This window comes from Neodiprion lecontei, chromosome 4 (assembly GCF_021901455.1).
Source record: "Neodiprion lecontei isolate iyNeoLeco1 chromosome 4, iyNeoLeco1.1, whole genome shotgun sequence".
Classification (NCBI taxonomy): Eukaryota; Metazoa; Arthropoda; class Insecta; order Hymenoptera; family Diprionidae; genus Neodiprion; species Neodiprion lecontei.
Genome location: NC_060263.1, coordinates 21,882,819 through 21,906,507, shown reverse-complemented (window position 1 = coordinate 21,906,507; position 23,689 = coordinate 21,882,819). Strand labels below are relative to the sequence as shown.

General features: G+C 38.5%; 1 protein-coding gene across 7 annotated transcripts in view; it reads left to right on the top strand.

Annotated features, from left to right (window-relative positions):
- Positions 1-3,416: 3,416 nt before the first annotated feature.
- Positions 3,417-23,689, top strand: part of LOC107225531 (transient receptor potential-gamma protein) — a 109,971-nt gene continuing 89,698 nt past the window's right edge. For all 7 annotated transcript variants that reach the window (XM_046738776.1, XM_046738777.1, XM_046738775.1 and 4 more), the window contains exon 1: positions 3,417-3,924. The gene's annotated coding sequence lies outside the window, so the exon portion shown is untranslated. The remainder of the gene's footprint in view (positions 3,925-23,689) is intronic.

Sequence of the window (23,689 nt, the reverse complement as noted above, 5' to 3'; positions counted from 1 at the left end):
GGAATTTGTCGTTTGCGAATTACAGCCGTTTGAAATTGGCCAATACGGTAGCATCTGATGAATCAGGACAGCTTCAGAGTATACGACAATCAAATGCCGATCTGCCAGCACTATTTTGATTGTGAGCCATCATGTGCTAGTCGTATTGGACAATTTCGAAAGGCTGTAATTCCTTTCAAGTTTATTGGAATGTTCATTCAAAGGTGCGACTTTATTGTCTGGTGAGTTTTTACTGTACGGCATTAGGATTAGCTAGAGCCCAAAGACTACGAAGATCAGAATAATGGGAAAAATGTTTGTCAAGCAAGGATTCCTTTTATCAAGGAATAATACAAGATAAAAAATGAAGTTCGAAATCGTAAGGGGTGAGGGTTGAACGTTGTTCAAAACAGCATAGAATGCCCCGTGTATAAAAATATATAAATATAATATACCCTAGTAAGTAACTTTGGGTATTTTATATCTGGTAAATTATTCAGCACAAAAAAATGTATCGTCAACTTGGAAACACGATTCGATCTTCAAAAATTCATTTTCTGATATACCTATAATTTCTGGCACATTTTGTACGTGTGTGTAACATGTGGACGAATGATTCTCATAATCTTGCGTGAAACCTCAAGTAGGTACTCGGTGGAGATGTTTCAGGAAACTTTTGAAACTCTGACATGTCCGATGACAAAATGGCGAATGCTTGAACTCTGGAAGAATTATCATGTGTATTACGAACTCCGAAAGAGGGTATAAAAATTTCATTTCGGTTTAGATCAGTTATCCCTCAGTCCTCCGTCCACGTTTTTCATCGCAGCATTCGGAATAACAAAGCATCTCGTTGTCAGTTGATTTCCAAACAGCGTTAAACATGGAACCCGGTAACACCCTTACGATTTCCGATTGGCATAAATTAAACCAGCTCTTTTTGGCTTCGGTGAAATACGCTTTCATAAATTTCGACGCTATGGTAACTCCAGCAAATAACCGAAGCTTTTTTGTCAATCCAGCTATTTTCACTTCGTGATTTATGATCTTTCACAGGACCAGGTGTAATACTCTCGGTAATAAACGAACGCAGTTCGCGCCTCGGCAAACGTTCGCACTTGATTGGTCGTCCGCGATGTTCATGCGTAAGTGCTAATATTCTACATCGCGGTTGTATACTTTATGTTGCTCACTTCGTGTGCGTTATGTACCCACAGAGGAGCTGACTGCGGTTATTATTCCAGCATTTCCTACCTTTTAGTATATCGTGAGAATAACATACAGACAGCGTTATGGGTTTAACAAGGCTGCTAAATTTACTACCACGTTAAAAAATGTGAGTATTCTCGGGCGAAAATGAGACGAAGCAAATAAAAACATACGAAATGTAAAACGAAATATTTTACTGCGTGAACATAACCGAGGTCAGTTTAATAAAAGAAAAAAATTAAGGTTTACCTCATTGAGCAAAAATAATGAACGTCGTGGAAAAATACAGTCAATTTTTTTTTTCATCAGTAAGGGTGTGGAAGTGGATAGGTCGACTTCAATTAGTTCATTGTTTGGCTAGTCTGTCGTGCAGGTAGCGGTCGACTAAAGGAAATTGCGGGCAGAAATCCGTCATATACCAACTACGCAGCTAGCTAATTTCTTTTTCCATTTATTAAAAAAAAAAGATCCTGATACATTTTATTTGATTGAATATTGTTAGTAATATTAAACAGTTATCCAATGTAACATAGGTTTCGGGGACAGGATCTTCGAAACGGGAGATCATATAAAAATTCATTCGATTACGAGATAAATGCACACAATGTGCAAAATAAAATAATAAAACATTGGGAGTAATCGTCCAATAATGACATTGGCTCAAAATTTCCAAAAAAGGCGAAACTTTAGGGGACATTTTTGCAAGTGAGTAAAACGGGACCATCACGAGAAGAAATAATGTAAGTGCGTAAAATTCATAAAAGTTGATGATTTGTACAAATTATAATTTTTTCCGTATTTTTTTCTGATTATGACTCGAGACGAAATAAAATATCCTCCGAGCTTTTCGAACACCGCTTTTTATTTTCGAATTGTATATTCATTTGAAAATCATGAATTAAAAATTTTCGAAAAGTTACAATTATACCATTCGTAATAAAAAGTAAGAAACAATTAGAAAAGCTCCATTCGATAAGCTGATTAAAAGGTGAAAGAAACGAAGTGAATGTAAATAGTTATTCGACTTTGCAATTTCATTTGGCTTTACAAATAATGCCTCGCATATCACATAAAGTGGAACGTATTATTATTAACGTGTCGTCGGTAATTTATTTTTTAATACCTTGAAAATAAAAGAAATCGTAATTGTTGATACGGTAGAATTTCTACTTGACTACTGGCTATTACAGTATGTCGACGCAATACAAAAAATACTAACAAACTGAATCAAAAATAATTCAAAATCATACCTTACTTAGGAACCAGTCACTTGTAGCACGACTCTGGTAGTGATCCTTGAAGGCTGGTATAGAACACATGCTCACAAAACCAATACAATCGTGAACGAAGATCGGTTATTGTATTATTTTATTGCAATATAACTGGTATTGACGATCCAGTTCCAATATAGTAGAACTGAATTATATGCACACACAGCAAGGGTCTGTTGAAATTGCCAAATATGGCGAAGGAAACATTTTCACGTTTCATAAAAATGTTATTTGATTCAACAAAAGAGTCGTCACAGCGACAATTTTTGTTATCAAGTGGAACCACATTCATTTGAATTAAAAAAAAAAAAAAAAAAAAAAAAAAAAACAACATTTATTGCGCCGTATTCGACCGCATTATTTAAATTTACTCACACAAAGTCCTAAAAACCTCTGCCTTCCTTTCACATGTAATATTAACATCTCCTTTCATGTCCGCGCTTGCCGTGTCCCCATGATCACGTCAAATTCTACTACGATTCAATATCAAAAGATTAGGTGCATCGTAGTTCGGTAAAAATTCCGACATACTGTCAACAATCGATCAACGTACGAATAAAATTTGAAAAAATCAGCTTATCCTCCTTATTCTCGTATCACAAAGAATTTTGCTAAGAAACTCAGTTGTTTCAAATTTGAAAGAATTATCTTCTTTAAATGAAAACGAGTGTCTAAATGCATGGATCATGCGTTTCGCCATCGGTTGATACGATTCAAGGATGTTAAAGCTCGCACATGTGAGCGGAAAACGTACGAAGTCACAACTGGATTATAGGGTGGAATGGAAAGCAGAAGAAAGACAAGAGCGTCGCAGAGTGAGAGAGAGAGAGAGAGAGAGAGAGGGCGGGAGAGGGTGGGAGAGACGGCGAGAGAGCGCGAAAGGGATGAGAGTGGAACGGAGAGGTTGGCTCTGGAAGATGAGCGGTAGGGAGTCGACGGAGAGCGTCGCGACGTCGTCCACTCAGTCACCGCCCAGGCCGCGCCGCGAGCGATACCCCGTTGAACCCGACGCACGAGCACGCGTTACACGAACGCAAAGTATCCCGGATGAAAGTTAACGTGTCGACCGAGCACCCGCCGACAGACGACGAATGAACAATCGGTAGATGAAAAACCGCGAGTGAAGCTCAGACAGGTGAGGGTCGTTTCTCGCCAGCAGGGTCGAACTTCGACGATAACCGAGTGACAACGGCCGCCGGAGAAGTTTCGAAAGGTAAACGGCCCGCTGCTCGGTGAAATTCATCTCGTCAATTAAGACGGGGTGTTAATATTTGCACAAGTTGACCGTGAAGCTTACGACACTGGTGCACCCCTGAAACACCAACGACTCGAACTTGATTCGGTGAAACAGAGCCAGGGTGGAGGGCAAACCTCCGCATCCTGACGACAGCAGCAGTCGCTTCCTCTGGAGGCGTTACGAAGACAGTCAAGATTCATCGCTGCGAGAAGATGTCGGAAAGTCAAGGTTAGTCGGAACAACGCGATTTAGCCGTTAATTGATCGTACGATGGATAGAAACCTGCGTCCGACGACGAGTCGATGCGTTTCGTTATTTCGTTGTCACCGCCTGCGTTCATTTTCATCCCACCGTTCGTATTTTGATCAGGATTCAACTTCGGACCCGGAGAAGCGTAAAGGATGTGTACGGGATTCGGAGGCTTTGTCAACTTGCGGGATTTTACTTCGCTGTTGACAAATGTTCTGCATATTGTACTTGTCGTGTCGGGATGATCGGACGCAGGTCGCAAAAATGTATTTGGCGAACGATTTTCGGAATATACGTTTCTCAGAGATAGCTTGATCGTTGAGAGCGAATAACAACCGGTGATCTTGATGCTTAATTGAGGATTGTTTGGTCGCTGACAATTACAATCATTACAGCAATGAGAATTCGCATTTACGCGGCTCTGATATGCAAAAGTAACGATGCCGCAATTGACGGAAAGTGCCAAAATTCATTTCACCTTCGTCTGTTTCACTTCGGTAATTTGTACTTCAGGGAATAGCGGTGGAAGATGTAATTACATTTTGTCTGCGCGAATGATTTTTAGTCGCGTAGAAATTTTTACCAATATTTCTGTTGCAAACAAATATGGAGATGTTCGCAGTTATGTCTGATGGAATAGATTCGGAGTTTCCGACGGTTCGTGTAAAAACAGTTCAAACAATTGTAGTGAAAAAAGAAAAACGGATTTCGAATGAGTTTTTAAATAAGACGAGCCAAATCCAAACTATTCTTCGTAGTTTTTGACTGTAGTTGAACTATCGACTTGGAAGCGAGTCAAAGTCACTGATCACTTGTGCACAACTTTTTTTCCTCTCATCATTGAAATTGGTATTGTGTCGTTGCAGAGTCTGGGTACTTATAACAATTGTAAGAGGAAAACAGCTCTCAAATACCACTTCTTTTTCATTTCTCATTGAATAAATCCGACTCTAGTATCTTTAAAATAGTTGTAGAGTTCGATAGTACGGAGCAAAAATGCTTCAATTTTTTACACGTACCGAAAAGCCAAATGTAACAAATTGGAGAATTTGTATCGAGCGTGAGGAAATTGTTCATAAATTATTAATGGGCGTAACCTGCATTTTCAATTTCTACCGAAACGTTCTCACAACGTGCTATCAAGAGGATTCTTAGAAAGTGCAGCGCAGAAACAGCGTTAAGTTCATGGCGCTTATATCCTGTTAACTATGGGTAAGAATTGTTTCGAAACTCTTGTGTGAACCATTATCGAGAACTTTGTCACTCCACGATAGCTGTTGAATGACACTCTTTTATATCCCGATTTCAACATCTACGGTCGCCGCGTGAACTAGAATCAAGTTTATTTCACTGCGCCATTTTTTCAATCAAATTGGTCGGTCTATTTTTATGCGCAGTCGAAAGTTGCGAACTACCGCTGGTGTTAGTAGTGCTGACTTTATATTCACCAATTTTGAAACTTTCCAGGTGCCGGGTTCCCACCGTTGCTATTGACGAAGTTTAGCTGCAGGGCAGGTTAACATACACCGGAATATCCGCCCGTACGTGAAGTCTGTCCAAAGTGGTGCAACTCTAGTTTTGCTAGATTATTTTCTGGAACAATCGTATTTCTATCGTTATATATTTTAGAATAATTTTGCAATGAAAAAATAAGCTCGTTGATAAAATCCATCGGGGATGAATTCATGCGTTGCGGCATGGAAATATTTCGTGCATAATTATTTGATATCACCTCGAAATTCGCGTTTCAATTCGAAACTTCGATGCAAATTGTCACAGCTGCGTATACGAGTATAGTGCACAGGAGACTTTCATTGGCTCAAATTATTGTTTTCAGCCTCGAAACTAACGTTTATCGCATTTATGAACTATTCGAATTTGCAGAATTCCGAGCATTTTCTATTCGTTACGATAATTTCATAGGTTTTTCATTAAAATTCGAAATACTTGGTCACCCAAACTTCGTTCATATTTACGTTACAGAAGACTATAAATCCATTTGGTTTTTTATTCCTGAACACCTGACGCGATCAACTCCCACACCTTGCAGTCAGAAGCGAAGCGTCAAAAGCTAAATCTGAAATTTGAGGTAGCATAGAATTCGAAGCACTATCTTCTTCGCGTTATCGAAGCAGTCTTGCTAACTTCGATCACGTGTAAGATGCGCTGGGTAACGAAATAGACCGATGCAGTTTGCCAATTATAAATTACGATAGAAAATACCATCTCATTTGCAATACTACAGACGCTTGCGGTGTCTGTTATCTGCGAGAAAATATTGATATGTAATATCGCGACCCGAGAACATGCTTGAGGGTCACACAGCTTCTGCCAATATCCCCAAAGTGTACTTCCATTCTCAAGTGACGTGGAGGGCATCGATACTCGCTTTATGCGAAAACTATTTCTTATTAAAATTTAAGTCGTATAGGTATAAGTTCCGAGAGACATGAGCTAGGAATGTAACATGTGAACCTCGGTTACTCTCGTTTTTAAAAAAGGAAGTAGCAATATTCCTGAATCCAGCTTCGTTACGTGTATCGATGTATCAAGTTATTCGACTGTGAATATAGTTGGTTTTGTACGTTCAAAACAGCAAACAATACAGTCTTTGACACATTTTGCATTTTTATTTCGTTTCAAACATTTCAAGTATCTATCGAATTATGTAAGAAAGTGACATTTAATTTTAGAATACCAGTATGAACTTAAACATCTTATCTTGATGTTTTGCGATTGAATTATGAATTCTCATATAGTTGGCAGGATGAGAAAATTTTCATTCGTACCAATTGGCTGAACAGCTTAAAGATGATTTTGGTAAATGTCGATAAAAAATCAGTCAAGATATTCTTAAAATTTAGGTAACAAGTTCGTGACGCACGAACATTATCACCGATGCGTTATTTTACTCAAACGATTAATAATGAATTGTTCACCTGATCAATTACCTACCTGCGTACATGAATTTCATAAAAAGTTAATCAACAGATCTCTTGAACTTGATTTTGAATTTGGTCTTGACGGATTCAGGAAGTTTTATCTAAACGGAATTAAATTGTTTGGGAGCATTGCTATTGATCGGAGAGCTCATCGGCACTACAAAGCTGTGAGAAGGTGGAGTGCTAAACAAAGCGACGGCAACTTGAGATATCAAAGGCAAACCTATGGCAACATACGTCGGTAAGGCGAATTTTACGTCTCTGTTGAAGGTATGTTGAGATTCAAGTCAACTTCAAGTTTACATAATACGCGTATTTTATATTTCTACTGCTATTTCTGGAAGATTTTCATAACTTTGCTCCGATATTGGAATTATGGACCCAGGATAGGGTTGAAATAATTTAAAGAAAAATCCCGATCGCATGCGAATTACTTTGACAGTGTCGTCAGAGAATTTAAGATCGAAGCGAGGATTTTACCGTTTGTTCAGGGCTTGTCAATTCAGCAGATGATTGAGAGCATACAACATGCGACGGGAGTACAAATGTCGTTGACGTCGATATTTGAGATGTTAAGAGGTTTTGATATCGTAATTGTGACGAAACATGGTTCCTCGATTCCGGGACTTGATGCACCCCTAATAATTAATTAGCCAACGATTGAAAGAGGCGATAGGCCGGAGGAAATAGGCGTAATTTACGCTTTATTTCAAATGTGATGCTTTCAAGAGCTGCCCTGCGTTTGACGTGTAAATGCAAACCTACCGGGGTTGACGCGTATTTACGATTGTAAAGTCACCCCAGGGATCCTGGGTGATAAATTTCCACATTCTCTTATTTGATTAACTGTTTCGTAACTCACGATATGCCGATGCCAATTGACTCTCGAGTTCCGAATCCAGTCGTTTTCAGCCTTCAACGAACCTCGAAGCTTCTATAAAATTCATGCCTAGGCACTCAGAAATCTACTCGTGAAAGTACATAAGCACCCGGAGAAGCCTTCGACCTCAAGTTCACTCGAGCTGGCGTGAGCTGGTGGAGCAAATTCGTGTGAACGGCGTTTATCGTCCGTCTTATTTGTACGACACGTGCCTTGCATATATCTTTTCTCTCAATCACGAACGAGAGTACTTGCCACAGACGCGCAGATATATTTTCATCATTATTTCGAAACAGAAACGATTGCCACCGAGGCGAGGTGTTATAAGAATTGACAGAAACACGACGGACGTTCGAGGTGATTATCTGACAAGACAAATCTGTCAAACCATGTTCGCGGACTGTTCAGCTGAACTGTGACCACAAGTAAGGGATGAGAATTTTCTCTGATTGCGAGCAGCAAGGAATCGCCGCGAAGTTTTACTCGCCAGGGAAAAGTAGCTGAGATTGTGCAAAGCCTACTTTTATTCGCCCCTCGACCTATATCAAGATAAAAAATCGCTGCGACTCGGTTCAGCAATTTATTTGAAGGAAAAACTATCTCGCAGAGGAAGTTGGAAATATTTATTCTCCCCTGTACCAGCGACCAGGCTGCCGTTTTCGATTCTCGATCGGGTGAGATCGATCAACTTTTCCGCAGGACCGAGAAAAGAAACGAGGAAAGATTAAAGAGTCATATCTGCAGCGTGAATGGAAATTATCGTTCAGTTAAATAAGATCGATAGTTTTACATCTCGACCTGATGTATATCAAAAGAGACAGATTGACATAAAAATGCGACAGCTTCCCAGCAGTTTCCTGAGTTTCCAAATTAACATATTGGCACGCAGATCAGCCCCTGAAAACAATAGCCATGATAATTCTGACCGATATGATTTCCACTTCTCCATATGAAAAAGTATTGTAATGAACTTATGAATAATCACTGAGTCGGGGAGTTGGTTTTGGTCTTTTTGAAAGCGTCAGTTATAGAAAAAAGACAATATTTTGGACTGCTCTGGATATTGATTACGCAGGCACAATCTTGGAAATGGCAAGAGCAAATTTCAAAAGATCACTGCAAGTTGAATATCAGATTGTGAGAAAATTCAAGTTTGTACTCCATAAAAAAATATGTCCATTGCTCCATTTGCGTGAAGGTAAAACTTTTTCAGCCAGAGCTATTTCGAGTAATGCTATTAGCAACTTGATAGGGCGTTAAAATATTTCAGTACGGTACAGTAACATTTTTTTTGGTAATTTTTCACTCCGTTACTGCCACCAATCACGTAACATGTTGCGGCCGTATGAATCTACGATACTAAAATTACAAACGCATTCGTTTCACTCTGTCATGTAATTCAACAATACATGTAATAAAAAAACGCAACATGCTAACGCGAAAAATATGGAAGTTCACAGGTTACAGTACATGTTGAATAATACAGGTTCCAAAGCAACAAAAGCTCGGTGCCCCCCTTCCCTCCTCACCTACATATTATTACCGTACCACCGACTCACCTCTTTACAAAAATGTTGCTTGATATTTGAACGCACCGTTATAATCTTTTAATGCTTCGGCTACACCAGGTGGATCTTGGGATTCGGGAATACCTGATGTAGTGCGCGAACGGGTCTGGGGGTCTCCTGACCCTTTACTGAATGTCCAGAGACCACCGGTAGGTTGCAGTACTGAAATAACGAGAGAAAACAGACCTTTATGTTAACAATGTACGTCACTTTATTCAAGATTTAGTAATAACGAGAGAAAACAGGCTTTTATGTTCAGAAAATATAGCTTTTCATTCAAGAATTTGCAACAACGAGATCAAACAGGCTTTTATATACAACAATGATATGTAAATATCTATTAATGAAACAATTAGTTAGTACTGGTCGCTGATGGTGCAGTTTTCACGCAGTAACAAAAGTACCGGGACTCGAAATTACAATACATCGTATTCACGAAGAGACTGTCATTTTACTTGAGATTAGTCTGGGTAATCGCCGATGTAAGTAAGATTTTTTTAATACAACCGCTGATCTGAAGAAGATAGTTATTATGCGGAAGAATATTTACACACGCCAAAAAGATTCTTAAAGCGTTAACGATATGAACGACACTTCACCTACAAATTAAATAGACAACCGAAGTGACATCTTACAGACATTAAGTACCCCAGACGTAAATTCAGTTGCATTTCTGCCGGCGAACTACGTTTGTATCATTAACCTCCCAGGAATCCTTCCGGTACAATGTACTATACACATGTAAAAAAAAATAAACAAACTTGCGATTCAGAATTATTTGTGGCAAAGTCCGGTGTATTAATACCCCTATACAATTGTACAAACTTGACTCGCGCTTGTAGCTGAAACTCGGAGCTTACACGTTCGTGGGGCAAAGTTCGAGTACTTTGCGCTATTACTCTTAAGATCGGCTGACGGGCAACTGCCTGATCTTCAAAGTCCTAAAGTTTGTTATTTATTTTATTTATATTTTTTTTTTCAAGTGCACATGCGATAAAGGGCGTTCTTGGAATTTGGAGTTCAACGAGCCTTGTGATAAGTCAAGAGTGGGAGTGACCTTTGAGGATGGATTAGAAGTGACCCTACTGAGAGCACTGACTGTAGTACAATGACAAACAAAATATTCGCAGTAACTATAATTAGCATTTAGATTTTGGTGTTTATGATTTTCGAGAAAAATGCTCAAACTGAGAGACGTCTCGTTCGATACAAAAGTTTATTCAAAAGTATTTTGTGAAACCAGCCGGCATTTGAATAAAGTAATGTTTGGCAAAGGATTCGAAATTGTCCAGTATTATTCATGTGTATCTTTACTACCCTCTTATCAAAGCAGCCAACTGCGTTACTTACAGCCGAGATGGTAGCTTTGGACCACCTAGGAATACTTGTAGGAGTCCCTCATTAATGGCGATATCAATGTTGCCGTTTTTTCAACATGGTCTACCGAATCATTGATTCGATTAGTAGCGGGTGGAGTCTATTGATCAATTAAGCTCCTCCTCTTCTGGGGATTCGCACCGAATCGCACTGTATAGATTACAGCGTTATTGAAATAACACCAGTTTGCCGTAAGAAACCGTCACTTCTACTTCTGGCATTAAAGAAGGTTTGATGAGAAACCGATATTTCGAACCGTGCCATTACTCGAGTAGATACTAGACAATTGCTATTGCCGAAATCACTTGGGAGATATTGAGGTTATAGACCCTCTTCTCAGGTAGATCCTTTCAAGTAGCCATTGTCTGAGTTATAACCCTCGTAAATTGACGTAACAATTGAGTAGTATTTTGCTGTCCTGCGAAAAGGTAGATACAGAAACATTTCATATCGATGATGATGATACGAAGATTCGCGCGATGTGTAAGGTCATCGTTACTAAATCTTTCCGATCAACAGTAATCTACTTACAGTGTTTTCCTGTAGATCCACCATCGGCGCAGTACAAAAGCGGTGATCATCACTCTCCAAACTCTTTCAGGTACATCGCTGATGTCTTTCTTGGCAATTTCTGTCTCGTGCAGCCTAGATTGAACCGTGTTCCAAGCGTGCGCACACGCCTGAGAGTTTATGCAAAGAGCCTGAAACCTGAATCGTTGCTGGATTTGTGGATTGATCCGATCATTCACGATAAATACTCCTCGTAGGCCGTGTTTAATCTCAATATTGCCCTGTGTAGCTCGTGGCTTGAACTTGCAGCCAGTTTAACGAGGTAAACACACTTTGGGGATACAGGGAATAAGCAATGAGACCATATCATCTCGTCAGAGATCACCTACTACCAGTCCATTAAATTATACATGTACCTATTTGATCCTCGATTCGGGATCACATTCGCGTGTATGAGCGTAATGTCTCGGTCGATCACATTCGGCCACGTATTATCTTTTCAAATACGCCCGTGGGTTTAACCCTTGAACGGGTGGTGCGTTTTTTTTACACGAAGATGCAAATGAAACCTTTGCGCTTGCAGTAATTTCCGTAATTATACCACCGGAAGGTCTGTCACGATTTTCCGGCACGCGGCTTACCCAGTTTTTAACACAGTTGTTCCTTCCGGACGTAGAGCTTTTAATTTTGCGGAACTTGGTGCTTGACGTAAGGTGTTTCGTATGCGGGGGTGGAGAAGCTTTAGCGGCAGACAATGCGCGGTCGTTTTTTAGCTGGTTTTGTAAAGTGGATGCTTCGTCCTGGGGTGAATCAAATTACAGCATACTCGAGAGCTTTCATGTGTTGGGCCAAAGTGAAAAATTGCTCACGCTGGCCAAGATGATAAGAATTTCAAATGGTAGTACACTTACCTTGTCGTATTACTTCCGGTCGAACTTTCTTAAGTGTTACTGCAATATCTAATTCGATTTTCAAGGTAAAACAGTATATCTATTACATGTATAGCATTTCTAGAAGAGAATCGTTTATAAGTCACCAATTAGTGTTATCTTACCACTCAGTTCCAGGAGTGCTTTGACAGATTTTTATAAATCTTCATTCAGTCATTCACAGTTTACAGAAAAATACTTTCACCTTTTCTCTACGATGGTAAAAAGGTCGGTCGGCGTGCTCGGAATTCTTGATATTAAATATATTCGCCTGCCGTTTTCGATTTGACTCATTCTTAGTACAGAGTTTTATTCTTGGGGCCGGGAAAAAAGTGCCAAGTTGTGAAATCGGGAAACAGATGCGCTGCCGAAGGGTCTTCTATTGTGTTTATGATATACGGGGAGCACGAAAAACGTTTTTCTATTTGAATCAAGAAATAAGGGCAGCTTCTTTCACCGTCTAACACTCACCTGCACCCGTAATCATATTCTCAACTTTCTCGATGGTCTGGCACCCGCAGTAATTTCATAATCGTCCAATATTTACAGCTCCTTCGTCGACTGATTATGGATCCAATCTCCGTTTGTGTCTGTCCTGTAGAACATTCGCAAAATGGAAGAAAAGAAACGTGTTGTGATTATTCAAGCGTCAAAAAGGGGCAGAACGAATCGAATACGATGATGCAACCTTTTTCAAGGCTTCACGAAGGACACTTACCCACTGTTCTTGGTCAAAATGATTCTATACTGATCCAATACTAGTCAACATATGTCAAACACTTGTTCCCAAATACACGATTCTTCAGTCCTTCATAATTTTAAGGGGCCGACAATAAGCATGATCCAAAGGAATTTTTCGATTCAGTCGAGTCCAAAGGACCTGGCGTACGTAGAATAGAAAGGGTATGTTTCAACTTTACATTCCCGTGAGCATCTAACGTTTCTAAACTCGAACAGGCAGTAAATACTTTCCATTCTTCCGCGGAAGTTCATGGAAAGCCAATTTATTTCAATGTCTAAGCGACGTTTACGAGCTCTTATCCTGTTGTAATAAAGCGGGACTCGATCAACAGGGTAATATTTTCCAAGGCAATAGCACCGTACATTAAAGATCAGGAATATACTGGAAACCAATTTCGTCGGTTCAAAGATGAGTGGAGGATTACCCTGGAATACCTACTATTTCCAATTTTGCTCGCTGAGTCAAACAACCTTTTGGCAGCCTCGACGACATCTAACTCGATCACCGCGGCCAGAGATGCGTCGTGGTAAAAGATCCGTTTAATGTCAAAGTGGTGGCGAGAGATAGCGGATGGTGGCTGGGCTGCAGGACATAGGGTGCGAGAAAAGGATTGATGGTCGAAGGGATGTGCAAAGTGACAGAGCTGCGGGTGCCGCAGGAGCTGGAACCCCGTCGCCTAATAGTAAAAGAATATGACACCCACCGAATAACAGACACTCGAAGAAAGGACAGGAGAAGGCTCGTAGATGAAGCCCGAGGGAATTTCTTATCCCGAATTCCGGAAGCTTGCACATTCCACGTGTATAGGAATTTTCATGGCAATTAATTTCACAGAGACGTCCCATTTGCGCTCGATTATTTTTACGCTGAACTTTTGTCACTTGATCCATTTAGTTGATCAACGGATGGTACCGACGCGTTTTTGCAGTTTTATTGAACCATCTGAATTAGGGAAGCCTAATTTTTTGATTATTCATAATTGAATCACTTCAGCTACTTTAATTATTTCAACTGTCAGAGTGAATCAATGACTTCCGGTATTATGAAATCGCTCTCGTCTTCATATAAATGTGTGGAAAGATTTTGGGGATGCCGTTTTTATTTACAATTCAAGATATTAGTTGAAGCTAGTGATACCGACATTGCTCATTCTTTGTTCAATTTCATTTGGTCGGTAACACAAGACACACTCCCTATGATAAACACTCGGGAAATTTTTTTTCGTGATTTATTTGAAATTGTTAACGATATTTAATAATTATCACTTGTGATCCGAAATGAATTCTTTCTATGGCAATAATTACTTTCCACCCTGCTTTACTATCACCAACTCCAATCAGTTATACTCGCGCTGAATTTTTCACACGGCACACCGAGAGACTCTAATACTGAGTCAAGGCTTAATGATGAGTAACGCGATTATAACAGCGACATGTGACTTTATCATCATTATTTGAAAAAAAAGCGGTTAAACCAGTGTCAAGATTACTCCTGATGTACCGCGATGCGTGTCAATGTTTCAGGCAGAATTTTCATCACATGGTTTTGAGTGTAAATCGAATCACGTTGATCAAAATCCATTTTCTTGCTAGACTGATAAACAGGGTGTAAGAATGATGTTCAACATTTCTGTTCCCCTTATCGCGGAAATAGCTCCACGTATCTTCCGGGATGAAAACATACCGCGTCACACTCGTGATGTATTGACGTACGTACGTGCCTGCGTTATGTCTGTCGTGTGAAATTTGGCATGCGGTTGCAATACGCAAGCAAATACGATTTTCGTTGACGGGGATATCGGTCCTTTAAGAAAATTGCGAGGCGTGCGAAAAGCGCGGCAATTTCGGCGAAAGGAAATTCGATAAACTCGTATTCTTGCCGACCTCGTTGTCAGTCTTTATCGATCGTTTGGACGCATCGAGAGCTCGGTAATTCGATTTGAATTTGGCGAGAAAACCGCTGTAGCTGTTGCGATCGCGGATCCTGAATGGGACAGTGAATTGCGTTTCAGCCGAAAGCCCTGAGTTGTTTAGGCGTAGACCCTTCCTTTTCTGAAAACATACAAAGAAAACACTCGCTTTATATACGGTTCAGTTATACAAGGTAATAAATGGCGAAAAGAATTACCTAGAATAGTTATCATGATCGATGACATCATTTGAATTGCTTTGTAAATAGACTTGAATGCTCTGTGATGCACGCTTGGAAGCAGCATGTCAACTGGAATTAAGGGGGAAAGTTTCAGCTTTGATTCTTAATAGTGTTTTGAAGTAGCATGGATAAAAAAGAAATGAAAAAGAAACCTACAGAGGGATGAATAAAAAAGTTTTGTCTTTTCAAGAAGCAAAGTCGACACAAGATTTATTGAACACTTTAATTTTTACAAAGTTCACGAGGGCTTCATAGCAGTTTTTTTTTTTTCTTTCAATTGGAAACAATACAGATTTTCAAAGTTTCGTACATCTTTCAATTTACCTGATTCATAAAATATCTAGTTCGAAATTCGGAACAGTAGGAATTCAAAACGATACGTGGAATATTTTATCCGAATATTAGATTTACAATGAAAATTTCATCTCATTTGTGGTAAAGTTCTGTTTTTTTTTTTTTTCCTAATATGCAAATGGCACTTTTTCATCGTGCCAAAATGATTAAAATGATAAAAATAAATGAATAAACGAAATTCACCGCCTGTTGCAAAATTTTTCAGGTTCAGTTCCATGAAATGTGGTTTCATATTGTGGCTGAAAGAATAAGCAATCAGATGTAGGAATTTCATTGACTTCTAAAAATATTTCAACAACGTTTTTTAAATTGCTGTAAGGAATCGCTGAAGTAATAAAGACTGTAAGCTTCAGCTGTGAATAAATTCATTCCTATCCTTGTGAAACTGGAATTTTAAACTTTCATGCTGCGGTACTTGCATTGTGAAAATGCATCCAGCAACTCGTGATGATTCAATTTTTATACACTGAGATTTTGTATGATGAATTTTTTTTCACGATTTGATCAGTTCCGATCCTCCGATTATGGTCTCAAGAATGGTTTAGCAAAAATGACACCGCTGTTGCGCTGTTGGGTTCAAAAAAAAAAAATTTTTCTTTTTTCTTTTAACCTCAAGTTTTACTCGTCGGTGAGACGCGGATACCGCAAAGCTTTAGAACGTCGAATAAACCGTTATAGAAGGAAAAGAAAAGGGCAGCTATAACGAAGGAGTAAAATTGAGTTAAAAGTTTGCAGTATAGCCGTGATCGATTGTGTATCTGGGTACCTTACATATATACGGTGGGCAGGAGAAATAAAACTTTATACTTAAGTGCCACCCCACCGCATTTACGTAATTCATCACAACTCACGTTTTATTACTTCAAAGAATTTAGTCGAAAAACATTTTGTCATAAAAGCGTAAACTCCGTTCGGTTTTATACTACGTGGGTGATGGAAGAATGTAACGCCGGATGTTACGCTTTTTATCGCTTTTGATAACGCAAGTTAACTGGCACGCCAAAGTTTTTCTCGACTTTTCTCGGATCAGGGTCTCGATCTCATTAACTACTACTCGGAGTATCCTCTTATAATTTTTTTAATTTATCTCCCTCGTCGAAACATGATTGGGTGATTGTCAAGTACGAAACAGGCTGGCTTATGTAAAATTTGCCCGAGTTTGTACCATACGTATGTTTTGGAGATTGAATTGAATATGCTAATCATCATTAACGACGAACGTATTCTTATTGCCGACAAATGAATACTTTTCTTCTAAGCACTGTACATTTTTGCTTACATTTTGGGAATGAGTTTACGATATTACGTATTTCATTGCAAGCGAAGTAATTTTTCGGAAACTTTGATCGAAACTTTTGCATTCGCATTATTTGTTACTCGACGATTAATCTTCCAATGCTCGACGGGTACACGTGAAGAAAATTAATTCTAAATTTTACATCTCCGGGGGTGATTATATGGGCAAAACTTTTTGCGTGTTCAATCTACAGCATTATGGCAACATTTAAAAATTCGATAACAAGAGTTACAAAACCAATATTAAGAGTAATGATATGCTTACTTAGATCTACCACAATTCATGTAAACTTGACTCCGGAAAATTCGTGTCCATATGTTCACCACAGAAGATGTAAAATCTGTATCAAATGTTTTTGACACAATCTTGAGACGTGATTAGATCCAAGTTCCGGTTCTGAATCAGATGTAAGAATTACCTATCGACAAATAATTTCGACGGATCGCCGTTTTCCGGGACGCAACATCAATCTGCGAAGCGTATAGAAGCCGTCGGAGTAGCTCGGTCAGTTTTGTCGGATGACGGATTCGCAGTAAAGATGTAATGAGCAAATAGTGTTCCTCAAAGTTCGAGGGTGGCCTCTCGAGGCGGCATGTGCTTCAAAATTGGCTTTCGTCACGTCGGGTCGGCCGTGTTTGCCGGGGATGCTGTGGGCCACAACCACGTCGCGACGCCTTCGCCGATGTGCGAGGAACGCGGAGGCGTCGCGACGCATATCCGAGCGACGCCCCGGACCGACGCCTTCCCATTGATCCTCTCATTCCTCCGGCAATAGCCAAGACTCAGTTAGCAGTCATTTTCCCAACTCCGAAAAAGTTCCCTTGGCTAAAGAGAGGAGAGAGTGGGAGATAAGCGAGAGGGCTCAGCGATGCCTCTCTGCCATTTCCGTCTTCAAATCTCTTTGAGAATTCTTAACGACTTGCGGTAATTTTTTACCAAGTACTCCGAGCCCTCCCGTTTTACGAAAAATCTGATGAACACGCGGTGCTTTTGATTTGTATCATTCTGGTTTCGGAAACATAAAACCCGCATAGTCGTTACCCGCAATGTGTTACGAGTCATTTTACGTGAAATTGAACAAACTTGAAGCATCGTCATTTTTCATCGGTAGTTGTCTAATGAAAGAAACTCAGTGTTCGTATTTTCTTTATTTCAAACGAAAAATTACAATTTTAAAATTGCTACGCTCGCTCTCCTTCTGGTCTCTGTATCTTCAAAAATGACGATATAAATTAACAAATAAAAAGGAATCGGCAAGTGCATGAAACACTCTGCAAACTGATGTATTATATTACGTACATATATACTTTTTTCAACCATCTGGCCATGAAATTTACTGGTTCAATTCTTTGACCTTACTTTTTGCCATCGATTGTCGATTTCGATATTGTTTTCAAACCGTTGGTCATATTATCTTCGTAATAATAAAGTATGTTCTTGAAAAGTTTGATAATTTTCTTTTCACGAAGCCACCATATTTCCGTATGAATGTATATGCTAATATCGTGCAAGCTTTACGATCAATCAACTTCGTAATAAATTTCAAAATCTCACAGAGGGTTTGAAAACGTTCGCAAGGGTGTTCATTAGCAGCTTTCACTGAAGAATTCATTACACTTCAAAATTGTTTCCTATAAATTGACTAATTTTCAGCTATAAATTATTATACCGTGTAACCGCCACCGTAGAATTGACGCTGCGAATCGTTCGAATGAATCGGATTCATTGCTGTGCATATTTCTGGGCGTGGAATCGTCCTTGTGGCGTCTCGTGAAGTCGATCTCCACTTAGCAATAAGGTAAATATCTGTGTCGTATAACGAGCCAGAAAATCTCTTGCTAAGGGTGGCTGTTATATTTCCAAGTAGCGACAAGAAACGTCTAATATTAGAAAATAATAACAAGAAATTGCGAACGGAAGCCCTCATAAATACCTATCGCATCTTCTAGCATGTGTAACGTCGTATTAAGTCTCCTGAATATTTGAAAGGGAAACACTATGACGCATATTATAATCATTTCTGGCTAGCACCGTTAACAAGAAGATAATTTGGACGAAGTCTTGAATCACAAGCTATTTTCTTTGGAATGTTCGAGTGAATTACTTTCAAGTTACGGAATTGGCAATTATTAGCAAAAAAAAAAAAAAAAACGTTCGAATAAAGGAGGGGAAGAACAATCAATGCGAATGGTCATTACTAATTGGACTTTGTAATTTACGGTAGCCTGGTTGACAAAGAAATCCCAGGAAAAGAGTTTATTTTACGACTTCCACAATGCACGTGTTTCAAACCAGCCCAAGATGATATATAATTTTTATTTTCAATTTCACTGTACTCGTAATTTCCTCGTATTTCATTAAAAATGGATTATGGCGGAATATAATACTAACAATAAGAAAGAAATAATAATTTTCGCGCAACAATTTCTTGAACTTTATAACCTTACAAGTTTTTTTTTTTTTTTATAAGTTCAATAAATTATTCTGATTGTAATCTCAAGGAGGAAAAATTCAACGAAATTAAAAATATTTTCCGGAAGACACTCGGGTTGGCAAATAATTAGTAAATGAATGCGAAAATTGATAAATTTTAGAATCTGTTTCATTACTAAAGTTAGCGACTTGAAAATGACCGTTTCCTATTAATTTTTTCACGAAACGTTTGCACATTAAGTCCTTATATAAATGATTTGATGTACGTATTCGGAAGCTAAGAAAAAAGAATACTACAAAATCAAGAATAAGAGAATTATTTTCCATTTTTCATTTTTATAAAATCATGTTCGCTCAGCTGACAGTTTTTTTTATTTCCAAGCAAACTATTTATTCAATACCAGGAGGACTACGTAACACGAATGATATATTATTTTAGAAACTACCCCCTTTGGCGAATCAAAAGGATTCATTTCTATATTAAATTATACATACAATTGTTTAACGTGTTGCGTAGATCTTTGCTCGTATATTCTCTGTACTCACCTTTCACATTTCAAAGTGCTTAAATCTAAACTGTATTCTACCCACTACAAAATATCTACGTTGACATCAGCCCATATATGTATGCTGAAAGATTGGGAAGAAAAATTATTTTTGCAAACAGTGATACCTTCGCTAAAGACCTGACTTGAATGTTAATAACAATCGCAATCATTAGTAAGATTTATGCCAAAACTAACCACACCTGGTGAATATGGAATAAGTGATGAAAGGGTACACAGAGCCATAGGTTTCGACATCGTTGAAAGAGGTTGAATATTCAAAGGCTTATCATGAATAGGCAAAAGGGCTGCTGATTTTTCTGTCCTTTATGAATTTCAGACCGTGCAAATCAGCCCACCATTGTTTCACCCGTAAACAAAATGGAATTAACGTTTTCCCGAAGGCTTGAGAATCTGTGCAGATTGTTTAATTATGTCGCTCGGTTGAGTTTATCGGATAATTGATCGCTTTAAGAATTTCACTCTTACATTGACGAACAGCGTTTGGCCAACGTAGATAAAAACAATATTCGCACGACGCGCGACGTCGCCAAAACTAACTACACTATTATTCATATGCGTGCATAAACGTTTCACATTTCTTCATCCGATAATGAAACGTTTCAAAATTTCTTACGCCATTTCGATAATGTGTTAGATAGATTGAATGCTTTGGTCAAAATGTGTGAATAATACGGTGATTCAATTATTAGTTTACCTCAAGAATCTTGCATAACAATTACGTTGACTTTTGAAGCTTTATCTAAAGTCAAATATAATTCGGTGAAAAGTGGAATAATAATTCGTAACTTTTATTAGATATTGATATTGATTTTTTATCAAAAAACGACGAAGTTTAACGCCGGGTGGACTTCGCATTAATCCTCTCAACTTGACTCACCAAAAGTTATATGCTAATTTTCAAACTAGATTTATCACAGAATCTCTAAATTATGCTGAACCCTCCTGCAAGGTCTGGTTGTCGTCCGCGATATTCGTAATAGTATAACATTACTTTTCTCCAATGGAATAACAGGAAGTTGAGACTCTTCGATGTAAAAAAAATTGTTGACGCTGATTGTTTAAATATGTAAAAAGATTCCACGCGATTACGAGGGTCTTCTGTGGCAGTGCTAATAAAAATTGCAAGCACTGAAAACTTCAAAAACTTGTTTCAATAGAATTTGAAAAAAAAACAGTTGTACACATTTTTTTGGAAGTTAATAAATTTTTGAGGTAAGTCCGAAACAAAGCCGATTTTATCGAACGAATCCTTTTTTTTCTCATTGTTTTTATCACATTTTCTTGCTGAATTTAGCAGATAACTTGATGATATCACGAATGGAAAGAAAGTCCTGCTGAAGAGAGTCTCTGTTACAGCCCTTCAGTTGGCTGACACAGAGATATAAAACTTTTTAGCTCACAAAAGCTTAGAAACATTCTTTCATGGCCGGTACTATATTGGCGGGATTATTGATTTATTCGCTTGAAAAGAATTCCACAAAGTAAAGAAGAGCGCATAAATCAGGAGAGTGGAGGCATCCAAAAAATATTGAAATTATTGCTTGGAGTGAATACCGCGGAATTCTTCAGAGTGGTCAAATTTGATTTATTCAGAAAATACGAACATGTGGATAAGTGCAATTTTGAATATAACCGATGGAATCGTTTCATACGTTTCTGTCCCTGGCCTCAACTTTCGGAGGTAGGTGAAGCTGAATTACACTGCTCCGCATATCGCACGAGGCGAATTCTTGACACCGGCGAAAACATTCACACAACATAATTGGTGCCTTCAGACGCTCTCTAACTTCGAAATTCCTAAAAAAGTTACGCATTCATTGACCCAAGGACGAAACTTCCGGATACTAGACTGCAGTTTCTTAATATAAAAGTTGTTTTCATTGACACTTTATTTATTTGATTGGAGCGTTTTTAAACTACTTCTGTGCCACGTCATTTTGCAGAATGAAAAAAAACCTGTCCGTTTTCAACATAGGATCATATAAGATCAGGTTTAATCGGAAATTTGGATTCAAATCCATCTAAAAAATGAACTTTTTACTTATGATAGTTGTTTTTTTATGTTACCATTTGATTATTCAACGTGAGAGTTACAAAATAATAATAAAGTGAAAAATAAATCAATTTCAATAAGTTATTCAAATAATAAGTTATTTGAGAATTGAAAAATTATTTTCTCTCCAACACCTGCTTAGAAAATTAGATTTTCAGAGTCTGTGGAGCGTGCGTAAAGTGCCCCATTTTCGAACAGTGCGGTAAAACAATCTTGGCGCGTGCGCACTTTCCAATAACTTAATTTTGATGAGTTTTCAAAGGCAATAAGCGGAAGAAAATCGCGTGCATGACGGGCAAAAAGCGATTTTACTCGTGTAATCACCACGGGTCATTTCATTCGCCTCGTCTTGATATGTGAATCGTATGAAAATAACAGACGTGAGTTATATTCCGCCAAATCAGAGATCTTACGATATTCTTCAAAAAATCATGCTATTCACGACAATTGCGAAAAAAAAAACAATCAATTCTAAAACAGTCGATGGGAATTTACGGGTTTCTAAAATTTCTATTGAAAAAATCGCAGGGATTTTCGTAGAATATCATAGAAACTGTTTCCACCGGAGCAACGAAACGTGTGTTAAATTAGGATATCACGGGTGTAAATCTAACTCGCAATAAAATTAAACTCAACATCAAACTATACAATACCAACGAGTATTTTGAACATATTGCTGTTGAACAGACGAATGGGAATCAATTAAATCGAATAATCCACCGAATCAATAAAACAGGATTGGAATGTGAGTATCTGGCGATAACTCGGGATGTCTGATCGTGAGACTCGGGACACGTCATGATGAATGCTGTCTTGGTGCGAGATTGGCTGGCGCCCTGATCAATTGTTCCAGTTATTTAACCGTTAGTCAGAACGTTGCTACACCCTCAATCCACTTTACCAGACTATTGTGGGAATTGAATGGGGGATAAGGATGTTGAAGAGTGCAAATTGAAATAAATTGCGTCCGTGCTCCTTGACCTCTGCTATGCATTGCTTTAGGGAAAAGAACAACAAAAATACAATAGTCATATTAACATGAAACAAGAAGAAATTCAATGCAATAACAAAAAAAAGTAGGATGCACGATCGTGAGTTTTGTGAGAATCCTACAGCGCAAATGACTCAAACCTTCTCCTAATTTTTACAGTGATCCAAATTCTATCGACGCAGCGTTGAATAATTAATTCGACATTGGTCGACCTACCTACAACAATTTGAAACTCGTCAACTTCGTCGTCGGCCTGTATGGTAGAGTGAGGAGTACACAACGTCGCATGTGTCACCCTACTTTGCAAATGCGCATCAGGGGATACGTTGAACTTGGGTAACATGCTTGCCTCTTCCACATAACCTACCTACATTTAGTTTATACGTGCGCCAGCTCCCATATTAATACAGGTGCATGTACATGGAAGTAAGGCAGACAATGGGCCGGGCGCAAAAGCTTCTATTTCATTAAACTTGGTTAATTATTCCTCCAGCTTCCGACGTCTCCTACCAGAACTCGCGTTGCTTTACATGCAATAATTGCAATAATTGCAATAATTATTACCACAATGCCTAACTTACCATGCGTTGTTACGCGAAATTCGTTATGTTCATGGTGGAAAATATTCTCGTTTGGAGCTTCCGTCACCTTTTCTCAGGTACAAAAGGGACGCGTCACTGAAGCTATAAATTTTCTCTAAATACTTGGAACCTCAACCACGTAATGAATCGGAATATGAATGAATAAATCGGTACAAGAATGAATCGTTATTTACAATTAATGTATCAAGTAGTTTTATTTATTTGCAAAATCATCAGATCGACCGGTAATAGCTCGTATTTTGCTAAATACCACGAATTGTAAACGAACTAGTAATTATGTTAAGAAATATTCTGGTGGAATGGTAAAATAAAAAGGTTAAAACAGGAAAAATTCCAAACGAGTTAA